Source organism: Solanum stenotomum, chromosome 3, assembly GCF_019186545.1.
Source record: "Solanum stenotomum isolate F172 chromosome 3, ASM1918654v1, whole genome shotgun sequence".
Taxonomy (NCBI): Eukaryota; Viridiplantae; Streptophyta; class Magnoliopsida; order Solanales; family Solanaceae; genus Solanum; species Solanum stenotomum.
In genome coordinates, this window is record NC_064284.1 from 14,634,979 (window position 1) to 14,654,615 (window position 19,637).

Below are 19,637 nucleotides of genomic sequence, written 5' to 3' on the forward strand. Positions count from 1 at the left end.
AAAAAAAAAAGGAAAAGAATAAAAACTGAATATACAGTTGTCTGTCGCGACTTTCACAAAATTATGGTTTATGAGTCTATGACCTATTGGAAATTGGCTAATTAAATTTAAATTTTAGTCACGCAATAAAAGTCAGTGTAACAGTAGTAATTAAAGTATTTGAAAACAAAATCTTGTAGCTTTATTGTAACACCCCGTAACTAGAAAGAAGTTAAAAAATGGAAATAATCATTTTTGGAAAGAATTTAATAATCTGGAAAATTTGTTAAGTGTGTTAAGTTGAGTTTTTGGTCAACTTCAAACGACCATAACTTCTATCTCAGGATGAGTTACGTGTGTTTCCAGATATCGTAGGAAATATCTAGGAACAATCTTTCCAACACCGCCAAGTTTGCGATTCCGAGTTCGTATGAGTGAGATATACCCTTTGGAAGTTGGGTTGTTTGGATAAGGAAAGTCCAATCCGAATTTTTGAAGGGTATTTTGGTCTTTTCCATACCCAATTAGTTAATTACGTTTTTGGTAATTATTTTAAGGTCTAAACTGTTTGAATTCAGTTTACTCTTTTGGAAACTGAGTTAGGGTTTTGAGAGAAGAGAAAAGAGGAGAAAGAGCAAGAATCGTCAAGATCTTCAAGAATCACTTGTGGATTTCGTCAAGGGGTGATCCCTACGAGGTATATGAGTTCACACAGCGTTGGGTTCGTTCACCCACGTGTCAAAACATGTTTTATTCAGTGTAATTTCGTCCTAAAAAGATTGAGAATTTGATGTTCTTGAGTTGTATTCTTGAATTGCTTTCGTTTTTGAATTTGGGATGAGATTGAGGAGTTCCTGAGATTTTAAGATCACTTATTAGAGTTGCTTTGAGTTAGATTCTTGTGAATACGTTGTGGGTACCCGAATCTAAAGAGATATGGAGAAAAAGAATTGAATCTAGATGAATTGGGGCTAGAACACGAAGAAGAAAATTAGTCGGGCAAATCTGGGCACTGGCTCCACGTCGCGGACATGCTCCTCAGATTTGAGAAAAATCTCTTCGCGGAGCGGAGCGATCATGGACCGTTCTGCCTCAAAAATTATTTTCGCGATCAAAATTTAAATACATCTCCGCGTCGCAGATCATTTTTCAGACAATGATTTCTTGATATTTTCTCATGTTTAGCTATCTAAAAGCACTTCTAAACATCATGAGATCTTTCATATCACAGCTCTCAATCCTTGAATCCATAATTCCATTCAAGGATCAATTAAGAGTCAAGTCAAGAGAAGTTCATAGAGTCTTCCAAAAGTCTTTTACAAATGATTTAACTTTGTTTTAAGACTTGAATTTTGAGTTCAGTAAAGAGTAAAGTTGAAGTTCATTTCTTCAAAGATATATGGGGACTATGTGTTCCCAAAGAGTTTAAAATGTTTTCACATTTAAATAAGAACGTAAATTGAGATTTCCAAAGAGCCTTTGAGATAGTTTTCAAAAAAGAGTAAATGCTTTCACAATTAAAGCAAGAGAGGAAACTTTGATTTCCAATATAGCCGTTGAGCTAAGTTTTGAAAAATTATCTCAAATCACAGAAAGAAGTATGTTTTTAAACATAAGAGCTAGTATTATATTTGGGGAGTAGTATTGAGCACTGATATGGAGGAGAGTTCAGACAACTCACAGCCCCCATAAACCATGTAGGCATGGATAGAAAAGGGTCATACCTTTTATATGATTCCTTCAGTGCTTTTTAGCATAGACTAGTACATCCACTTAGTAGTTCAGGTTCTATATATTGACACCCAATTTTGGACCTCCACAATATAAATTAATCACCGAACTTTTTTAAATTCCAAACGATTTGAAATAATTAGTTTTATAAAGTTCAAAATATTTTTCAAGTTACTTTTAATTAATTTTATCATTTTAATAATTTTTAAGTAATATATATGTTTTATATAATTTTGTATATAATTAGTATCTTTTATAAACATTTTGAAAATCATCTCAAAAAGATTTTAATTTTAGTAAGAATTTTATTAAATTAGTTTAGTTTAAATTATGATTATAATTTTGAATCATTAGTTAACAATTAAGTTAATTATTTTATTTCGTTAAGATTAAGAAGCTCGTTAATTAATTAATATTAATTTGTCTTATTTAGGTTTTTGCCGAATTTATTAATTTAACTCAATTTGACTATTTCTTAAACGTCAAGATCTAACCCATCTTTGATCTCACCTTAAACCCAATTGGAGACCCAAGTTGGGCCAATTCTCAACCCATTCCATTATTTTTAGCAGCAATCTCAGGAACCCAACTTAGCCCATTAATGCCTCCAATTCCAGGCCCATTTCCACCAAATGAACCAGCCCACCAACAATTCAATAAAACAACAATCCAACAGCAATACAACGCCAATACCCGACCCCCGACGTATCTTCTTCTTCTTCTACGCAAGCAGCCCAGAAAAATGAAACCAGAAAACCTAAGTTGCAGTCTAGCACGCCTAGAAATCGTACATGTCGCGCCCCCGTCCCTCTGTCCTTATCCTTTTGTACGAGCAATGTACTCGAATTATCCAGGTGTTGCAATCTCGCGTGTTTCGTCGTTCTTTGCTCAAAATCAAAGGTCCAAAATTATTGTCCGTTGAGAATTATACGAGTCTGGTACGATTTCTTGCTGGCCAGCCTTATCTCTTCAAGAGAGAGATTTTTAAATTTTGAATTTGAGAAATTCTTATCAAAATCTGCCTTATTTCTCTTCCTATATATACTCTTCTACGTTTAATGCTTTGGGGGATTTTTTAGACATTAATTTACTACTTGAAATATGGAGTGAATTTCATCAAAAGAAAGATGATTTATCCTCCAGAACAGAGATGTTTTAGCTTCTTTTACTAGATTTTGAATCCTTTGGAGCTTTTCGAAATCGGGTGAAGCTCTACTTGTGGTGGTGGAATCATTTCGAAATCGTTGTCCTAGTCTCACTGCCTGAAAAAAGCTAAACCCTCTCCTAATTTTAGTTCATGTTTCTTTTACGTTCAATGTGTTGGTGTGTTTGATTCTTAATTGTAAAGATGTTTAAATGTTAGTAATTTAGGGTTGTTTCAACTCATTGTTGGTTTCAAGTTAGTAGTACAACTTTTTGTTTAGTCAATCTATTTTGCAGTTCATTCCTCTCTCGTGTAAACTCGGTTTGCTTCATTTAATATGGTTTGTTTGATTCTGGATATTGATAAGAGTTGAGGTTCTTCGTCTCATTTTGTCCACTGTTTCATCTTTTAGTTTCGATTGTAACTTGAATATGTGTATAGATAATGGAGGGCCGTTTTTCTGATTGTTGTTACTCTTGTCGTCTCAACTTTCTTGGCATAGCTGTGATTAGTTTTCGTGTCGTACTAAATCCTAGCTTGNATATGTGTATAGATAATTGAGGGCCGTTTTTCTGATTGTTGTTACTCTTGTCGTCTCAACTTTCTTGGCATAGCTGTGATTAGTTTTCGTGTCGTACTAAATCCTAGCTTGTTCTTGTTTATCATGAATCTTTAATGATGTGAGGTGTTCGATGTTGCTTTCTTCGTTCTTGCACCACAAGTTGGAGGAATGAAGCAAGACATCAATATTTCGAGTTCACTTAGTGTTTTATATGTGATGTTTTGAATTTGTAGCTAATTATTTCAATTATGTTAATTTCCATTCATGCTCTGTCTGTTCAAAGTTCATCTTGTATGTGATAAAATTGGTCCAGATTCTTATTTGGTTTGTGTTGTAATCTTCCCCATAATGCAGTGGTGTCCTGTTCCTATTGTGTTTATCAAGCATAAGTTCTTCTTTTCTTCTCTCCTGATAGTTTATGTTGATTGAGTTTCATTTGTAGTCCAATCTAAGAGCAATTTTGTTGTTTTAACTTTTCTTTCGCTGACTATGCATTAATGAGAAATGTAGAGTTGTTCATGTCATCAATTTGAGCTTAAAATATTTTTGGCAGTACCATTTTCTCTAGTTTATCTTCACTGATGTGTTTGTGTTATCAAACTATGAGAAATATCTAGTCATGACCCCAATCATTCTTTCATGCTTTAGTTGTTAATTGATTTGATGCTTTGTGCTTGTCGAGTCTAAAATTACCTGATCTTTGAACATTACGTTAGACTTGCGATTGGATTCATTTTATTTGAAGTTTACTGTTGATTGTATTTCATTTAAGGGTGAATTTAGATCAATTAAAATTTATGTGTTTACTTTGCTCCTGCCCTTGCAAATAGACACTAATGTATAATTTTTTTATGTTCTTTTCTTGCATGAATCCGTTCGAGCCTCATGGGCTTTCACCCTCCCTCCGCATTTCATTTGGGCCATGAAAGCCCAAATTTCTTTATATTTGAGTCAGCCAGCAAGGAATTGATGAATATAGTCAAAATCGAAGACAAAACACATGCAGAAAATTTGAGATATATGCTTCCAAAGTTCAAGAAAGGGCTATGTACCGAACGTATACATCGGTATACACCAATATAAATGGTAAAAACATTGAGATACAAGTAAGAAAATGTCAAAATACAGAAATACAGGGTTGAAATTAGAAAGGCAGGCTTCGAAGGTCCTAAAAATGGACTGTATATCAGTCATATACATTGTGTATACATCAGGTATACATTTGAGAGTGAAAATGGGCCCAAAGGCCCAAAAGAATGGCCTATTAGCAGAATTTTGATATAATTATGCCCAAACTCATATTTTGGGTATTTTTAATATTAAGACATGTTCACGAATTTGGGCCAAGTACCCGAATTTGTTATTTCTTCTCTCTTGTATTTATTTGTTATTGTATTGACTAACCTTTTATTTGAATTAGTTTTATTTAATTAAATCTCCCAAAAGAAAGTCATTTCCCCTTTTTTATATTCAAATTAAAATAATCATATTTTTATTTGTTACTTTGTTTTATTCTATTTTCTTACTTATCTTGTCAACATAAATCATTTTCTCTTAAAGATCCCTTTAGTTTATTTCCCTTCAAAAATAAAAAAATGAATTTTATTACTTAATTAATAATTTTTCTAAAGTTTGTCATTTTAGTCAAATCGCCGGTCAACCGAAATGTACATTGAACTTGAACCCTTTTTATTTCAAATGATTTTTACTGTTTTAAAGTCGTTTGAATGTTATAAGTTTTCTTAATTTCTTTCAAAAATTAAGTGGCGATTCTTTTTTGAAAATCGATTTTTCTTCAAAATATAAGTTGAGTCGATTTTTCATATCAAGTCATTTTTTTTTAATTTTTTTAGCAAAACAAAAATGTCGATTCTGCTGGGGAGTTAATTAAGTTCTAACAATAATATTTAATTATTTGATTAATTGTTATTAATTGCTGAATTATTTATTTGTGTTTAATGTGTTTAAACTGCTATAACTGTCATTGTATTTCATGGCATTTTCTGTTGTATGTATAGTATATTAAAGGACGGTTTGCGAAACCGCAGTCGGACTTTTTTATACTCAACCCTTTTTTCGAAATGATCGACAATTTATTGGTTCGTCATGCGTCCAATGGTTGTCGTGAGTTCCAGCCTAAGTTGTCCACTTGTGTTCCCGGTCTTTCAAAAGTCACTCTTAGTCAAATAGCGTAAACCGAAACCAAATATCAATTTTTTAGCGCATTTTGAACTAAGTTGACCCAACACTAAAGGCATGTTCGGCCCATTAGAAGTCCACTTTATGTCTATTTGGCCCATTTGGTCAATAAAAAGACAATCATACTTATATCTTTAAATTTGAATACGGTGTTTAGCAAACCATTGTCTCTTGAGGCTGATAGTTTAGTTGTTTGTTCGAGTCAAAGAGGAATCAAGTTACCATTTTATCTAAAAGCGTGGACACTCAGAGATAACAAGAAATAAAAAAGGACCGCCCATGGAAGCATAGTTTAGGATTGTACCCATGTGTGAGATTTGACTATTTGTATCCATTTTCCCTATTATGTACCTTATTTCAGTTTTATTCGAAAAATTTATATATATTTGGATTTCGAGACAATGGAATATTTCAAACGACGTTATACATCCATCAAATCGTTAGGTCTACCCTTGTCACAAAAGGGTCCCATATATGTTCATAACGTGCAATATTTGTTTATGTGTCATAACTATCAAAAGTGCATCCAAATACTTTCGAGTCTTTAGTTTACCAATAAGACTCAAACTTCATTTTTCATATCTTACTTTCTCATATCAGAAAATGATTTATCGTCTCAAATTGAAAGAGATTCACATGAGTCGAAATACGTAGGACCTGAATTCTCCATCGTGAGATACGTAGGCAACCTTTCAAAGCTCGGTCCCCATCTTTGAGAAATTTATGTTTTTTCGCTCTTGCAATGAGATTGGAGTTTCATCTTTATCAAAAATCAGAAGCACGACAATGAAAGATCAATCGACTTTGTCTCGACTCAAGTCGACATTTCTAATTCAAATCTCAAAATCAAATAGACAAATTCCTATTTATTCAGCTATTTCCCTATACTTGCGGGTTAGTTCTTCTTCGAATGAAGCAACTTTGGTGTGTTTGCACCTTTGTGTGATATTTTGTATTATTCATCACCTATAAGCATTAACACTTTACCTTTTGAGTTATTTTTCTTTGACAGGTACTCAAAACTGATTTGTGTTGAGAAATTGGTTAAACATTCAAAAGTTCTTAAAGATTCCTTCCCCTATTGAAATTTGTTGAAGGAAAAAAAAATGACCCAGAATAGTGAGAATACTAGCTTGACTGAAGTTGCTATAGTTCAGCCCCCTGCCATTGAACAAAATGAGTTAATTGCACAGCTGATGCAACAGATTGCTGAATTGAGGGTTGAGCTACAGAAAAAACAAGATTTGTCAATTTCGACTATCGATGTCAACACTCTAGGTGATGGAAGGCTTCCATTCCATTTTTCTCCTTTGAATTCAAACTTGAAACATATCCAGAATAACCCACCCTTCAACCCTGCTCAAAATCCCTCAACTAGCAACTTAACTACCCCAAATCTTCATCAAAACAATTCTTCATACCAAGCAGCACCTCCACTTAAAGCCTGAATCCCAACCCTCAAGTTTTCCCTCCTCTTCAAAATCAAAACGCAAATAACTATCAAATATTCCCTGCATTTCAAAGTTTTAGTGTCAACAATCCTCAAACATCCACTTTCATGTACCAGACCCTTACGAAAGGCATTCAAAATCCACCAAACACTTAACCTTTACCTCCAAAATTCACTTTTGATTTCCCAGTCCAAACCGAACCACACCTTCACTATACTGACTATTCCAAACTTGACCTTACGAAGAGAAGGAGAAAGAGTGGAGGGCCAAAGAGGAAAAGACTAAGCAGATCATGAAGGAAGAGATTGCGAAAATGTTAAAAGAATTTGGTTACTCTTTAGAAGTTATGGGGCTGAACTACGAAAATTTATGCATTCATCCAGATTTGGACATTTCAAAAGGGCTCAAGGTGCCAAAGTTCGTCACTTCTAATAGAACTGGAAATCCTCTAGCACATTTTAAAGCTTATTGTGACCAACTCGTGGGAATTGGCAAAAGCGAAACATTGTTGATGCATCTATTCAATCGAAGTCTAAATGGAGAAGCTCTAAAGAGGTTTATATTTCAAGAATTAAAATAATGGACGAGTTGGAATGCACTCGCAAAGGATTTCAATGAAAGATTTGGACATAACGTAAAAGCTGCCCCTAATCACTACTATTTAGAGAAAATCAATCAGAAGTCTATAGAAAACTATCGAGAGTACGCTCTTCGTTGGAGAAAAAAGACTGCGAGTTCAACCTCCTATGTTTGAACGTTAAATCACTGAAATGTTTATTCGAACTCAAAAGCTTGAGTACTATGAAAGAATGTTGTGCATGATGAGACAAAAAATTGTTGAGATTATCAAGGTGGGAAAAGCTTTGAAAAATGGGTTCAAGACTGAAAAAGTCACAAACCTTATTGTATTGCGAGCTAATGACAAAGCTATCGAAATACGTGATATGAATATGTCAAAGGAAAAAGTAGAAAAGGTATTTGTGGTGATGGCTAGCCATAAGCGGTCGGCTCCACAAAGGAAATATCAAAACCACAATGTCAATAAAAAAAAATTCCCTCGTCCAAATTTTAGGAAGTCTTCTTAAGGTATTTACTCCATTAAGGGAATCTCAAACTCAGCTTTACGAAAGGTTGAGAGCAATGAGTATGCTCCATCCTGTAGTAGGAAGACCAGCCAATTCTTTGGAAAAATTTTACAGGGTTGACCACAGATGTGCTTATCATTCTAGAGCTATTGAACACTACACTGAGAATTGTTCAACCCTCAAGCACAAAATTCAAAACATGATCAATAATAGTTTAATCAATATTGATTAAGCCTCCCCAAACGGTAACTTATTGGATGCTAAAGAGTTAGTACAAAACATTTTTGAACAGAGTCATTTGAAATTATTTGTCATCAAAGGTTGAGAAAAAGTATGCCCAACATTGGCCAGAATTTTGTGTATCAAGTCATTGTTATTTTTCTTTCGGAAATACACAATTAATCTTTTTCCTTTATTTTATCGAACATTCCTTGTAATGAACTACGTCTGACCTGAATTCTAAAAAATGAGATACATAAGCGGTCTTTGTCGACTTTGGTCACCTCTTTATCCCTTTTTAATATTTACTTTTTTTGTACTTGAACTACGTTCGACCTGAATTCTCAATAATGAGATACGTAGGCGGCCTATATCGGCCTCGGTAATTTCCTTATCAAAATTTCCTATTTTTGGTTAATCTTTGAGTGGGGAACTATGTTTGACTTGATTCCTGCCTCAGTGGGATACGTAGGTGCCACAACGGCTCGATCATATTTCCCGTAAGATTTCCATTTCTTTTATTATGGAAACTGGGATAGAATTTTTGAGAGGATCTCAAAAATTCACTCAAAGATAGACTTCTTCAACAAGTCAAGACTGAAGATCAAAATGCAACTAGGTGGGTTTTCTGAGTGGATCTCAAAATTTTACAAGATGACATTTTAAAGAGAATCAAGTTGAAAATCATGTCGAAATGTGCAACTGGGACAAAATTTTTGGGATCATCTCAAAAATTCCACAAAAATGTCATTTGTTACTTATTGAGGCAAACTGGGACAGAATTTTGAGGAGGGACCTCAAAATTCCAGAATGAGTAACCTCAGAATTAATAAAAGCAAGTTATAAGAGTTTTTCGATATTTTAGACTGGGATAGAATTTGTGAGAAGGGTCCTCAAAAATTCCATCAAGACTATCTTACAAAGGACGGACGAGCGTGTAAGCCAACTGCATGAAGGAGAATGGAGACAAGACCAACATAAATCAGTCTTTCAAACTAAGAATTTTTCTTTGGATGTAGGAACATCGAAGTTACAAAAATAGCAATGTAAAGCTGTCAAGTGTGACAAAAGACATCATTCACACTCATCGTGGCCTCATCAACAGAACTTAGAAAACTGTCTACCTCATTTTATCTTCATTTCATTATGTTGCCTGAAGTGATTTATAAACAACTTCTTTTTATTTTATAGGAATACTAAAGACAAACGCTAACATGTTTTTTCAAAACCTTAAGAAACAACGTGTTAGAGGATCGCTAGTGACGAATCACAATAAAAGTAACAATTAGGCTCACCACAGCCTGATCTTGATAATCCAAATGACTTAATTTAGCGCTTTATCTTTAATTTTATTCTTTACGTCATCGTCGATACTAATGTTTGGTGTCAAGCTTTGCAGGTGATAGTATTGGTAAAGTCAGGATCATCTGTGAAATCGACATCAAATCTGAAAGATGATAAAAAAAGACACTATCTTAGAAGTATTGCAAGGAAAAATCACCAAGTCCATCACATCAAAAAAGATATTGGAGATCCCAATATCCTGATGACAGTCGAAGTTGCCAAATCGTTACAAGTTTTCGATAACGATTGAAGATGTAAGCAACAAACTCAAATTTTGTTGAGTTTGTCAAGGAAGGCATGAGTGACTTTAATCTTCATGTGAAAGAATTAAGTCATTCACCTCGATAATTCTGTCTTTTAAAGAGAGAATCGTAGTCGCAACGTGTATATACGTCGATATAATTTTTTTTCTTCGTATGACTGCCGTGTAGCAATTTAGGCATACATATTTCTTGACAATGTCAGGGTCAAGATTTCAAAATGTGTCCAGTATCCACCCCATAAGTGGATTATGTGTTTTGATTGGCTGAACAAAGACTTTGATATATAGTTTTGTTGGACGATCCACCCCATAAGTGGTTTGTATATTTGTTTGTGCATTTCAGGTTCCTATTTTGAACTATATTGGACTATTATCGAGAATCCACCTCGTTACAGTTGAAATATTATCGAGTCATCCACCTTGTTACAATTGGAATATTATCAAGTCATTCACCTCGTTACAGTTGGAATATTATCAAGTCATCCACCTTGTTACAGTTGGAATATTATCGAGCATCCACTTCGTTACAGTTGGAATATTATCAAGCATCCACCTCGTTACAGTTGGAATATTATCGAGCCATCCGCCTCGTTACAGTTGAAATATTATTGATCTATTCACCTCGTTACAGTTGGAATATTATCGAGTCATCCATCTCGTTATAGTTGAATTATTATCGAGTCATCCACTTTGTTACAATTGGAATATTATCGATGCATCCATCTCGAGCACCCCGGTTCCTTCATAATTCGGTATCGAGATAACTTTTGAATATTTTTAGAATCGTGTGTTAAATCAAGCGTATCGAACTACAAGTGGCCTGAATTCTCATATAGCCTAATTTCGGGGTTCAACCATAATTCTTAAAGTCCGTACCAAAAACTCTTTTCTGAAAGATGAAATGTGGCCGGTCAAAATTGGATTTATCAATTTCATTTGCCTCGAATGTCTTTCATTAATCTAAGTCAAATGAGGGACAGTTGTTGACAACTAATTTTGGACCTCCACAATATAGATTAATCACCGAGCTTCTTAAATTCCAAATGATTTGAAATAATTAGTTTTATAAAGTTCAAAATATTTTTCAAGTTACTTTTAATTAATTTTATCATTTTTATAAATTTTAAGTAATATATATGTATTATATAATTTTGTATTGAATTAATATATTTTATAAACATTTCGAAAATCATCTCAAAAAGATTTTAATTTTAGTAAGTATTTTATTAAATTAGTTTAGTTTAAATTATGATTATAATTTTGAATCATTAGTTAACAATTAAGTTAATTATTTTATTTCGATAAGATTAAGCAGCTCGTTAATGAATTAATATTAATTTTCCTTATTTAGGTTTTAGGCGAATTTGTTAATTTAACTCAATTTGACTACTTCTTAAACTCCAAGATCTAACCCATCTTTGATCTCACCTTAAACCCATTTGGAAACCAAAGTTGGGCCAGATTTCAGTCCATTCCATTATTTTTAGCAGCGATTCTAAAAAACCCAACTCAGCCCAATATTGCCTCCAATTCCGAGGCCCATTTCCACCAAATGAACCAGCCCACCCACAATTCAATACAACAACAATCCAATAGCAATACAACTCCAATACCCGACCCCCTACGCATCTTCTTCTTCTTCTTCTTCTACGTGAACAACCCAGAAAAACAAAACCAGAAAACCCGAGTCGCAATCCAGCACACCCAAAAATTGCGCGTGCCGCGCTCTCGTCCCTCTCTCCTTATCCTCTTGTACAAGCAATGTACTCAAATCATCCAGGTGTTGCAATATTGCGTGCCTCATTGTCCTTTGCTCAAAATCAAGGGTCCAAAATTATTGCCCGTTGAGAATTGTATGAGTCTGGTACAATTCCTTGCTGGCCAATCCAATCTCTTTAGGATGGAGATTTTTGAATTTCAAATTTGGGGAATTCTTATCAAAATCTTCCCTATTTCTCTTCATATATATACTTTTTAGACACTAATTTACTACTAAAAAACGAAGTGAATTTCATTAAAAGAAAGAGGATTTGTCCTCCAAAACAGAGATTTTTTAGCTTTTTTTACTCGAGTTTGAATCCTTTGGAGCTTTTTAGAATCGGGTGAAGCTCTGCTTATGGTGGTGGAATCGTTTCAAAGTCGTCGTCCTAGTCTCGTTGCTCGGAAAAAAGGTTAACCCTCTCCTAATTTCAGTTCACGTTTCTGCTATATTCAATGAGTTGGTGTGTTTGATTCTCAATTGTTGAGCTGTTTAAATGTTAGAAATTTGGGGATGTTTCGACTCATTGTTGGTTTCAAGTCAGTAGTACAACTTTCTGTTTAGTCAATCGATTTTGCAGTTCATTTCTTTCTCGTGTAAACTCAGTTTTCTTCATCAAATATAGTTTGTTTGTTGCTGGATATTGATAAGAGTTGAGGTTCTTCGTCTCATTTTGTCTACTATTTCATCTTTTAGTTTCGATTGTAACTTGAATATGTGTATAGATGTTGGAGGGCTGTTTTTCTGATTGTTGTTACTCTTGTTGTCTCAACTTTCTTGGCATAGCTATGATTAGTTTTCAAAGTGTCGTACTAAGTCCTAGCTTGTTCTTGTTTATCATGAATCTGTAATGATGTGAGGTGTTCGATGTCGCTCTCTTCGTTCTTGCACCACAAGTTGGAGGAATGAAGCAAGACATCAATATTTTGAGTTCACTTAGTGTTTTATATTTGATGTTTTGAATCTGTAGTTGATTGATTCAATTATTTTAATCCCCATTCATGCTCTGTTTGTTCGAAGTTTATCTTGTATGTGATAAATTGGTCAAGTTTCTTATTTGGTTTGATTTGAAATCTTCCCCATAATGCAGTGGTGTTCTGCTCCTGTTGCATTTATCAAGCATGAGTTCTTCTTTTCTTCTCTCCTGATAGTTTATGTTGATTAAGTTTTTTTTGTAGTCCAATCTAAGAGCAATTTTGTTGTTTTAACATTTCTTTCGTTGACTATGCATTAATGAGAAATGTAGAGTTGTTCATGTCGTCAATTTGGGCTTAAAGTATTTGGCAGTACCACTTTCTCTCGTTTATCTTCATTGATCTGTTTGTGTTATCAGACTATGAGAAATATCTAGTCATGATCCCATTCATTCTTTCATGCTTTAGTTGTTAATTGATTTGTTGCTTTGTGCTTGTCGAGTCTAAAATTACATGATCTTTGAACATTATGTTAGACTTGCGATTGGATTCATTTTATTTGAAGTTTACTGTTGATTGTATTTCATTTAAGGGTGAATTTAGATCAATTAAAATTTATGTGGTTACTTTGCTACTGCCCTTGCAAATAGATGCTAATGTATATTTTTCTTTATGTTCTTTTCTTGCATGAATCCATCCGAGCCTCATGGGCTTTCACTCTCCCTCAGCATTTCATTTGGGCCATGAAGGCCCAAATTTCTTTATCTTTAAGTCAGCCAGCAGTGAATCGATGAACAGGGTCAAAATCGAAGATGAAACACATGCATAAAACTTGAGATATATGTTTCCAAAGTTCAAGAAAGGGTTGTATACCGGACGTATACAGCGGTATACACCAATATACATGGTGAAAACATTGAGATACAAGTCAAAAAATGTCAAAACATAGGAATACATGGCTGAAATTAGAAAGGCAGGCTTCGGAGGTCCTAAAAATGGACTATATATCAGTCATATACATTGTGTATACATCATATATACATTTGGTGTATATCATGACATTTGAGAGTGAAAAGGGTGCCAAACGCCCAAAAGAATGACCCATCAGCAGAATTTTGATTTAAATAGGCCCAAACTCATGTTTTGGGTATTTTTAGTATTAGGACCGGTTCACGAATTTGGGTCAAGGGCCCGAATTTGATATTTCTTCTCTCTTGTATTTATTTTTTATTGTATTGACTAACCTTTTGTTTGAATTGGTTTTATTTAATTAAATTCCCCAAATGAAAGTCATTTCTCCTTTTTTATGTTCAAATAATTAAAATAATCATATTTTTATTTATTACTTAGTTTTATTCTATTTTCTTAGTTATCTTGTCAACATGAATCATTTTCCCTTAAAGATCCCTTTAGTTTATTTCCCTTCAAAAATAAAAAAATGGATTTTATTTCTTAAACAATATTTTTTTTAAAGTTAGTCATTTTAGTCAAATCGCCGGTCAACCGCAAGTTAGCGGACATTTCAAGGGCCTAACACCTTCTCGGAATGTACATTGAACTCGAACCCTTTCTATTTCAAATGATTTTTTTTATTTTAAAGTCATTTGAATTTTATAAGTTTTCTTAATTTCTTTCAAAATTTAAGTGGCGACTCTCTTTTGAAAATCGATTTTTCTTCAAAACATAAGTTGAGTCAATTTTTCATATCAAGTCATTTTTCTTTTATTTTTCGAGTAAAACACTGTATCATCACAATAGCTCTAAGTGATGGTTGTTGGTTAGAGAAACCCCCACAGAAGTAATTGTATTCTTATATACACAACTTGTTGTATTTTTACATACATTTCAGAGTTATATGTATCTTTGCATACACACAGAGTTGACAACATGTTCTAAACAACTCTTCTTTATATTGCACTTGCTTTAAACTGCTTTATATTGAAATAGTCCAGTTATGTTGAGTTGAGTTGAGTTGAGCCAGGTAAGTTCTTCGGTTCCTTTCAAGCTTATGTCTTGTTTTAGAATTCCCCTCGCTTACTCGTACATTCAATGTACTGATGTCATTTGGCCTGCATTTTATTATGATGCAAACACAAGTAACTAGGATCAGCATCCAGCGCCTCGTTGATCCAGTTGAGCATTCAGAGTCAGTTGGTGAGCCTCATTGCTTTCCGGAGTCTCCTTTGTTATCATTTACTTTTTCGTATTTCATTTGTGAGGATGATCGGAGGTCTTCTCCCGACATCCATCTCAGTTGTTTTAGAGGCTTCGTAGACAGTCATATGTTAGTTCTTTAGTCTTTTCATTGTCATTATCTTATGTTAAGACTTGAGGTAATTGCCTTAATGGCCAGTTGAATGTTCCTTTATAACATTCCAGTTTATTACATTGATTTATCTTTGTTGAGTTGAGTCTTCCGCTGAGTAACTAAGCCAGGCCAAGGGTTCTCTTAGGGCCAACAATGGTTCTCGAGTGCCAGTCCCGTCCAGGGTGTAAGCTCAGGACGTGACATATATATATATATAAATATTTTTGCTTCAGGTTGTAAATTTTTTTATAGCAATAAACCAATAAATTAACGTTGATAAATAAATAGAATTTAACCTTCCCATTTTTAATTCATTGTTAAAATGGAAAGTCTTTATACTAGTAATTAGATGGAGTTAATAAATCATGTCACTAACCTAAAAGGTAGGCATTTTTTGTTTCTCGAAAATGTTGTTACATACTTGTGGTGGTCTATAAATTGGAGATAGAGTAAGCAAAATACACTCAATTTAAAGATGAAGTCGATTAATATTTTTCGTTTCCTGTTGGTCTCTTTGTTTCCCTTTGTAGCCTTTTGTCGATCTTTTACTTCCCAAAATCCCATTGTCCTCCCCACAAATAATAATAATAATAATGATGATGTAGTCGGCCCCTCAAGTGTTGGACATGGAATGCCTACCACTCTAGCTACATTGGTGAAAAATACATTATTCATAATCCTCTCATTGGAGGCGGATCCGTATATATACTTGGCCAATATTGGACACCATGAATGCCCAAACACCGTGTTGCAGAACGTACCATCAAATTCCTTCTTAAGGTTGATAATAATGATGATATTAAGGTGCGTGAAACGGATGTCATTGATATTATGTTCTCAACAGCTGATATATCTAGTCCGTGTTTTAACGAAACTATTTGGAAAGTTGATGATAAAGTGGTACCATAGGAAATGAAAGCAACTTGTTCAAGATAATGAAACATGAGGTACAAGAATTGGAAAATGTATACAAAATAATGTATTGTCCGGATATTTGTAAACATGTCAGCTTGACTTTTCATAATGGATTATATCGTTTGGTGGCTGCCGGTAGGAACCCTCTTCCGGTTGTCTTCGTTAAGGAATAAAGTGGATCGTATTCGCTCCAAGTAATTTTAATTAATGCATGCTTATGAGTTATCAATAAAACAAGCAACTATCTTCAAATACGTCCTTTAATTTGTGTTTCTATGTGTGCTTATCCATCGATCTGTTTAAGCTAAGAAAGATAAATTTAATGACAATAGATTATTTTCATGCTTAAACATATAGTAATAAAGAGTGTCACATATGGGTTGGCTTAATTGAATTTAAACGGGTTGAATAATAATAAGATGATAAATGAATAAGTTAATGATCCATCTAAATGTTACTTGGGCGGAAATGAGTTGGGTTCAAGATAGCTAAATTATGGGTCATGAAACCAGCTGCCCATCCAACTCTTACCACGTCGGACTAACAAAATTTTATTTTCTTTTGTTATGACTATATATCACATTTCAAATAAAATTTTCTCAAAATTTATCATGAGTCAATATTGACTACAAATTTAGCTCTTGATTCATGATGTTATAAATGAAAGATGAAAGTAAATCATATAAGTTGAAATAAAAGAAACAGTTATGTTGCTAAATAATTGGCTTATTAAATTAGGTAGTTTGTTATAAGTTTATAACTAACTGCAATTAGTACTAAAGGTTCTATTAAGTATCTGTTTGTACAAATTAGTCTATTTAGCTTTTGATATTGAATTTCTATTATTTTCTTCTTCTATATATGAATGTATTCCTCTTCTTTGTTAGAGTCCTTGATTTCATATTTCCTTTTCACTAATTTCCAGGCCATATTATAACACTTTCCATCGGCATATTTTTAAGTTAATTGGAACAAATATGAGGTTTTATAGTTTATTAAGGTTAATCTGTGTAATTAAAGGTATAAAATATTTTAATTAGTTAACTTATCTACGTAATAGGCTAATAGCCACTAATTAGAAAGACACATAAAATTAGAGTTTCTCCATATGTGAATTGAAAATATCTAATAAAAATATTTAATTATATGTTCAGATGCTCAATTGAACTAAATCATAATATAAATATTTAATTGAAATTCACTCCAAATATGTATTAAGCCTACTACCGAATATTATATGCTCAACCAACCGTCGTACTTCATTGACACGTTTTAGTTGTGGATAATCTCTAATGGTCCCATCGGCACATTATTGGTCTGCAACTTCAAGTAGAGTTGATGAGATAGGAAAATTTGGCTACTTAATTGTTCTTTAGTTTCTTTGATGATTAATGATGAATAATAATTATGTACAGGCATATGATAAGTAAAATTAATTAGGTGTTATTCCCTCTGGTTCACGTTATGTATGACACACCTTTTAAAAAAAATATTTAAGGGTAAAAAATAGTAAGTCTTTATATTATAGTACTTTATTTCTTTAAGTAATTATTATTATTATATCTCTCAACTTAATAAATCATGTCCCTAACCTGAAAGGGGGTAGTAGGTATTCCTTATTTGTTCGTCAAAAATGCCCTTAGCAGCTCTATCTATAAATTGGAGATAAGCAAAATACATAAACATTATGAAACATGAAATCGATTAATATTTTACGTTTGCTCTTTGGTTGCCTTTTCTCAATCTTTCACTACTTCCGACAATCCCATTGTCCTACCCACACTACTCATGATAATCTTGCACATCCATATCCCTTCTCATATACATTCTATCCCCTCTCGAATACATCCCTCCCCTTTCGAATACATCTTTTCCATTAAGTAATGTATCATTTGCAATTCGTAAGATATGTATCAGCAGATTTTCTAATATATCTGAGGTCTTATAAATTTAAGTAATTTTTGTAATGTGGAAAAGAGTAGAGATATGATGTAATTAGTTCTTGACACTACAAGATTTATGCAAATTTTACTTATTTAATTTGTCAAATTGTGATGTTATCGCGAGTGTATTTCACTCATTCTTATAGTTTGAGCTGATTATTAAAAAAAATGTACAAATGGCTCAAATTCAAAAAAACTGAGGTGTTTAATAGATACAAATCTAAATTTAAATGTCTAAATAAATTAAGCGGACAATTTTAAGAGAGTTAATTGAGCCAAAATTAGTAGTACAGGCTTTATACTAGCGTACTTATTTTCTTTAAATCATTACACTATAATTTATAAATGAAATAGTGCACTAACCTAAAAGGTGGCGGTAGGTAGCTATATTTTGTTTGTCAAAAATGCCCTTAGCAGCTTTATGAATTGTAGATGGACTAATAGCAAGCAAAATACACAAATTATGAAGACTTTTTCAGGATTATGAAGAGTGATTGCGTGGTATATACTAGATTTGGAAAATATATACAAGTTACTGCATTCTCCCTCTTTACTTGGGTGTAAAGATATCGGCCGGAGCCTGAAATTTATATATCCTGTGGATGAAGGCTATATTCCGTTTGTCTTCATCAAGGCAAAGGCTGCTTTTTAAATAATGTAATATACTTTAGTAATTAATGCATACTTATGAATAGAAAAGCTAGCGTCCGAAGTCAAAAAGGGTAAAAAAAATTTTTTTGTCAAAATAACAACAAAATTCAATTAAGAATCAAAAGGGCAAATTTTAACGTCCAAATAAACGCTATTGAAATCAGATCAAACTTGATAAAGCTCAAATTTTTATGTGCACCGCTGTCAGCGTTATAAGACGCTGGCGGCTGCGCCTCGTAAGGCCCATATAATTTGAGCCTTCCTTATGATTAAAAAAAAAAGTTTTTTCATTGCTTTTTTTGAAAGATAATTTTTTAAAAAAAAAAAACATTTTTTCATTGCGTTTTTTTTTGGAAGTTAAAATAAATAAGAAAAAACGTTTTTCCACTGTTTTTTTTTTGGAAGTTAAAATTAAAAAAAAAAATTCATTGCTTTTTTTATTTGGAAGTTACAATTAAAAAAAAAAAACATTTTTTCATTGCTTTTTTTTGGAAGTTAAAATTAAAAAAGAAGTTTGTCCATTGCTTTTTTTGGAAGTTAAAATTAAAAAAAGAACGTTTTTCATTGCTTTTTATTATACTAAAACTAATATTTACAGAAATTAAAAATAATATAAATAATAAGTGTTATATATAGATGAATGTACCTTCAAATGTCAAATCATCGAATAAAACTTTGTTCTTTTTTTTCTTTTTTTTTCCAAATAATGTAATTGTTCTGTAAATAAAACAAACAACAATAGTAAAATATACTTATTTACTATAAGTCAGGTTCTTTTATTTTTTACTAGACGAAGCGTGGCTGCGCGCATGGGCCCACGACAATAGTTAGGAGTACTTGTTAGACAACAGTTGAAAAATCATCACATAGTAGTAGTGGTTGAAGAACATTCTACTATTATATAAGAGGGAGTTTATGATGGGACATTCTATGTGTCCCATCATAAACTCCCTATATAATATATAATATATAATATAATAATATAATATAATAAATAATTTTTTCTACTATATAATATATATAATATATATTTATTTTTCTACTATATAATAAAAGAGGGGTTTATATAATATATAATATAATATATACATAAACTCCCTTTTATTATATAGTAGAAATAAATATATATAATAATATAACATAATAAATCATTTACAAATGACTTAAAATA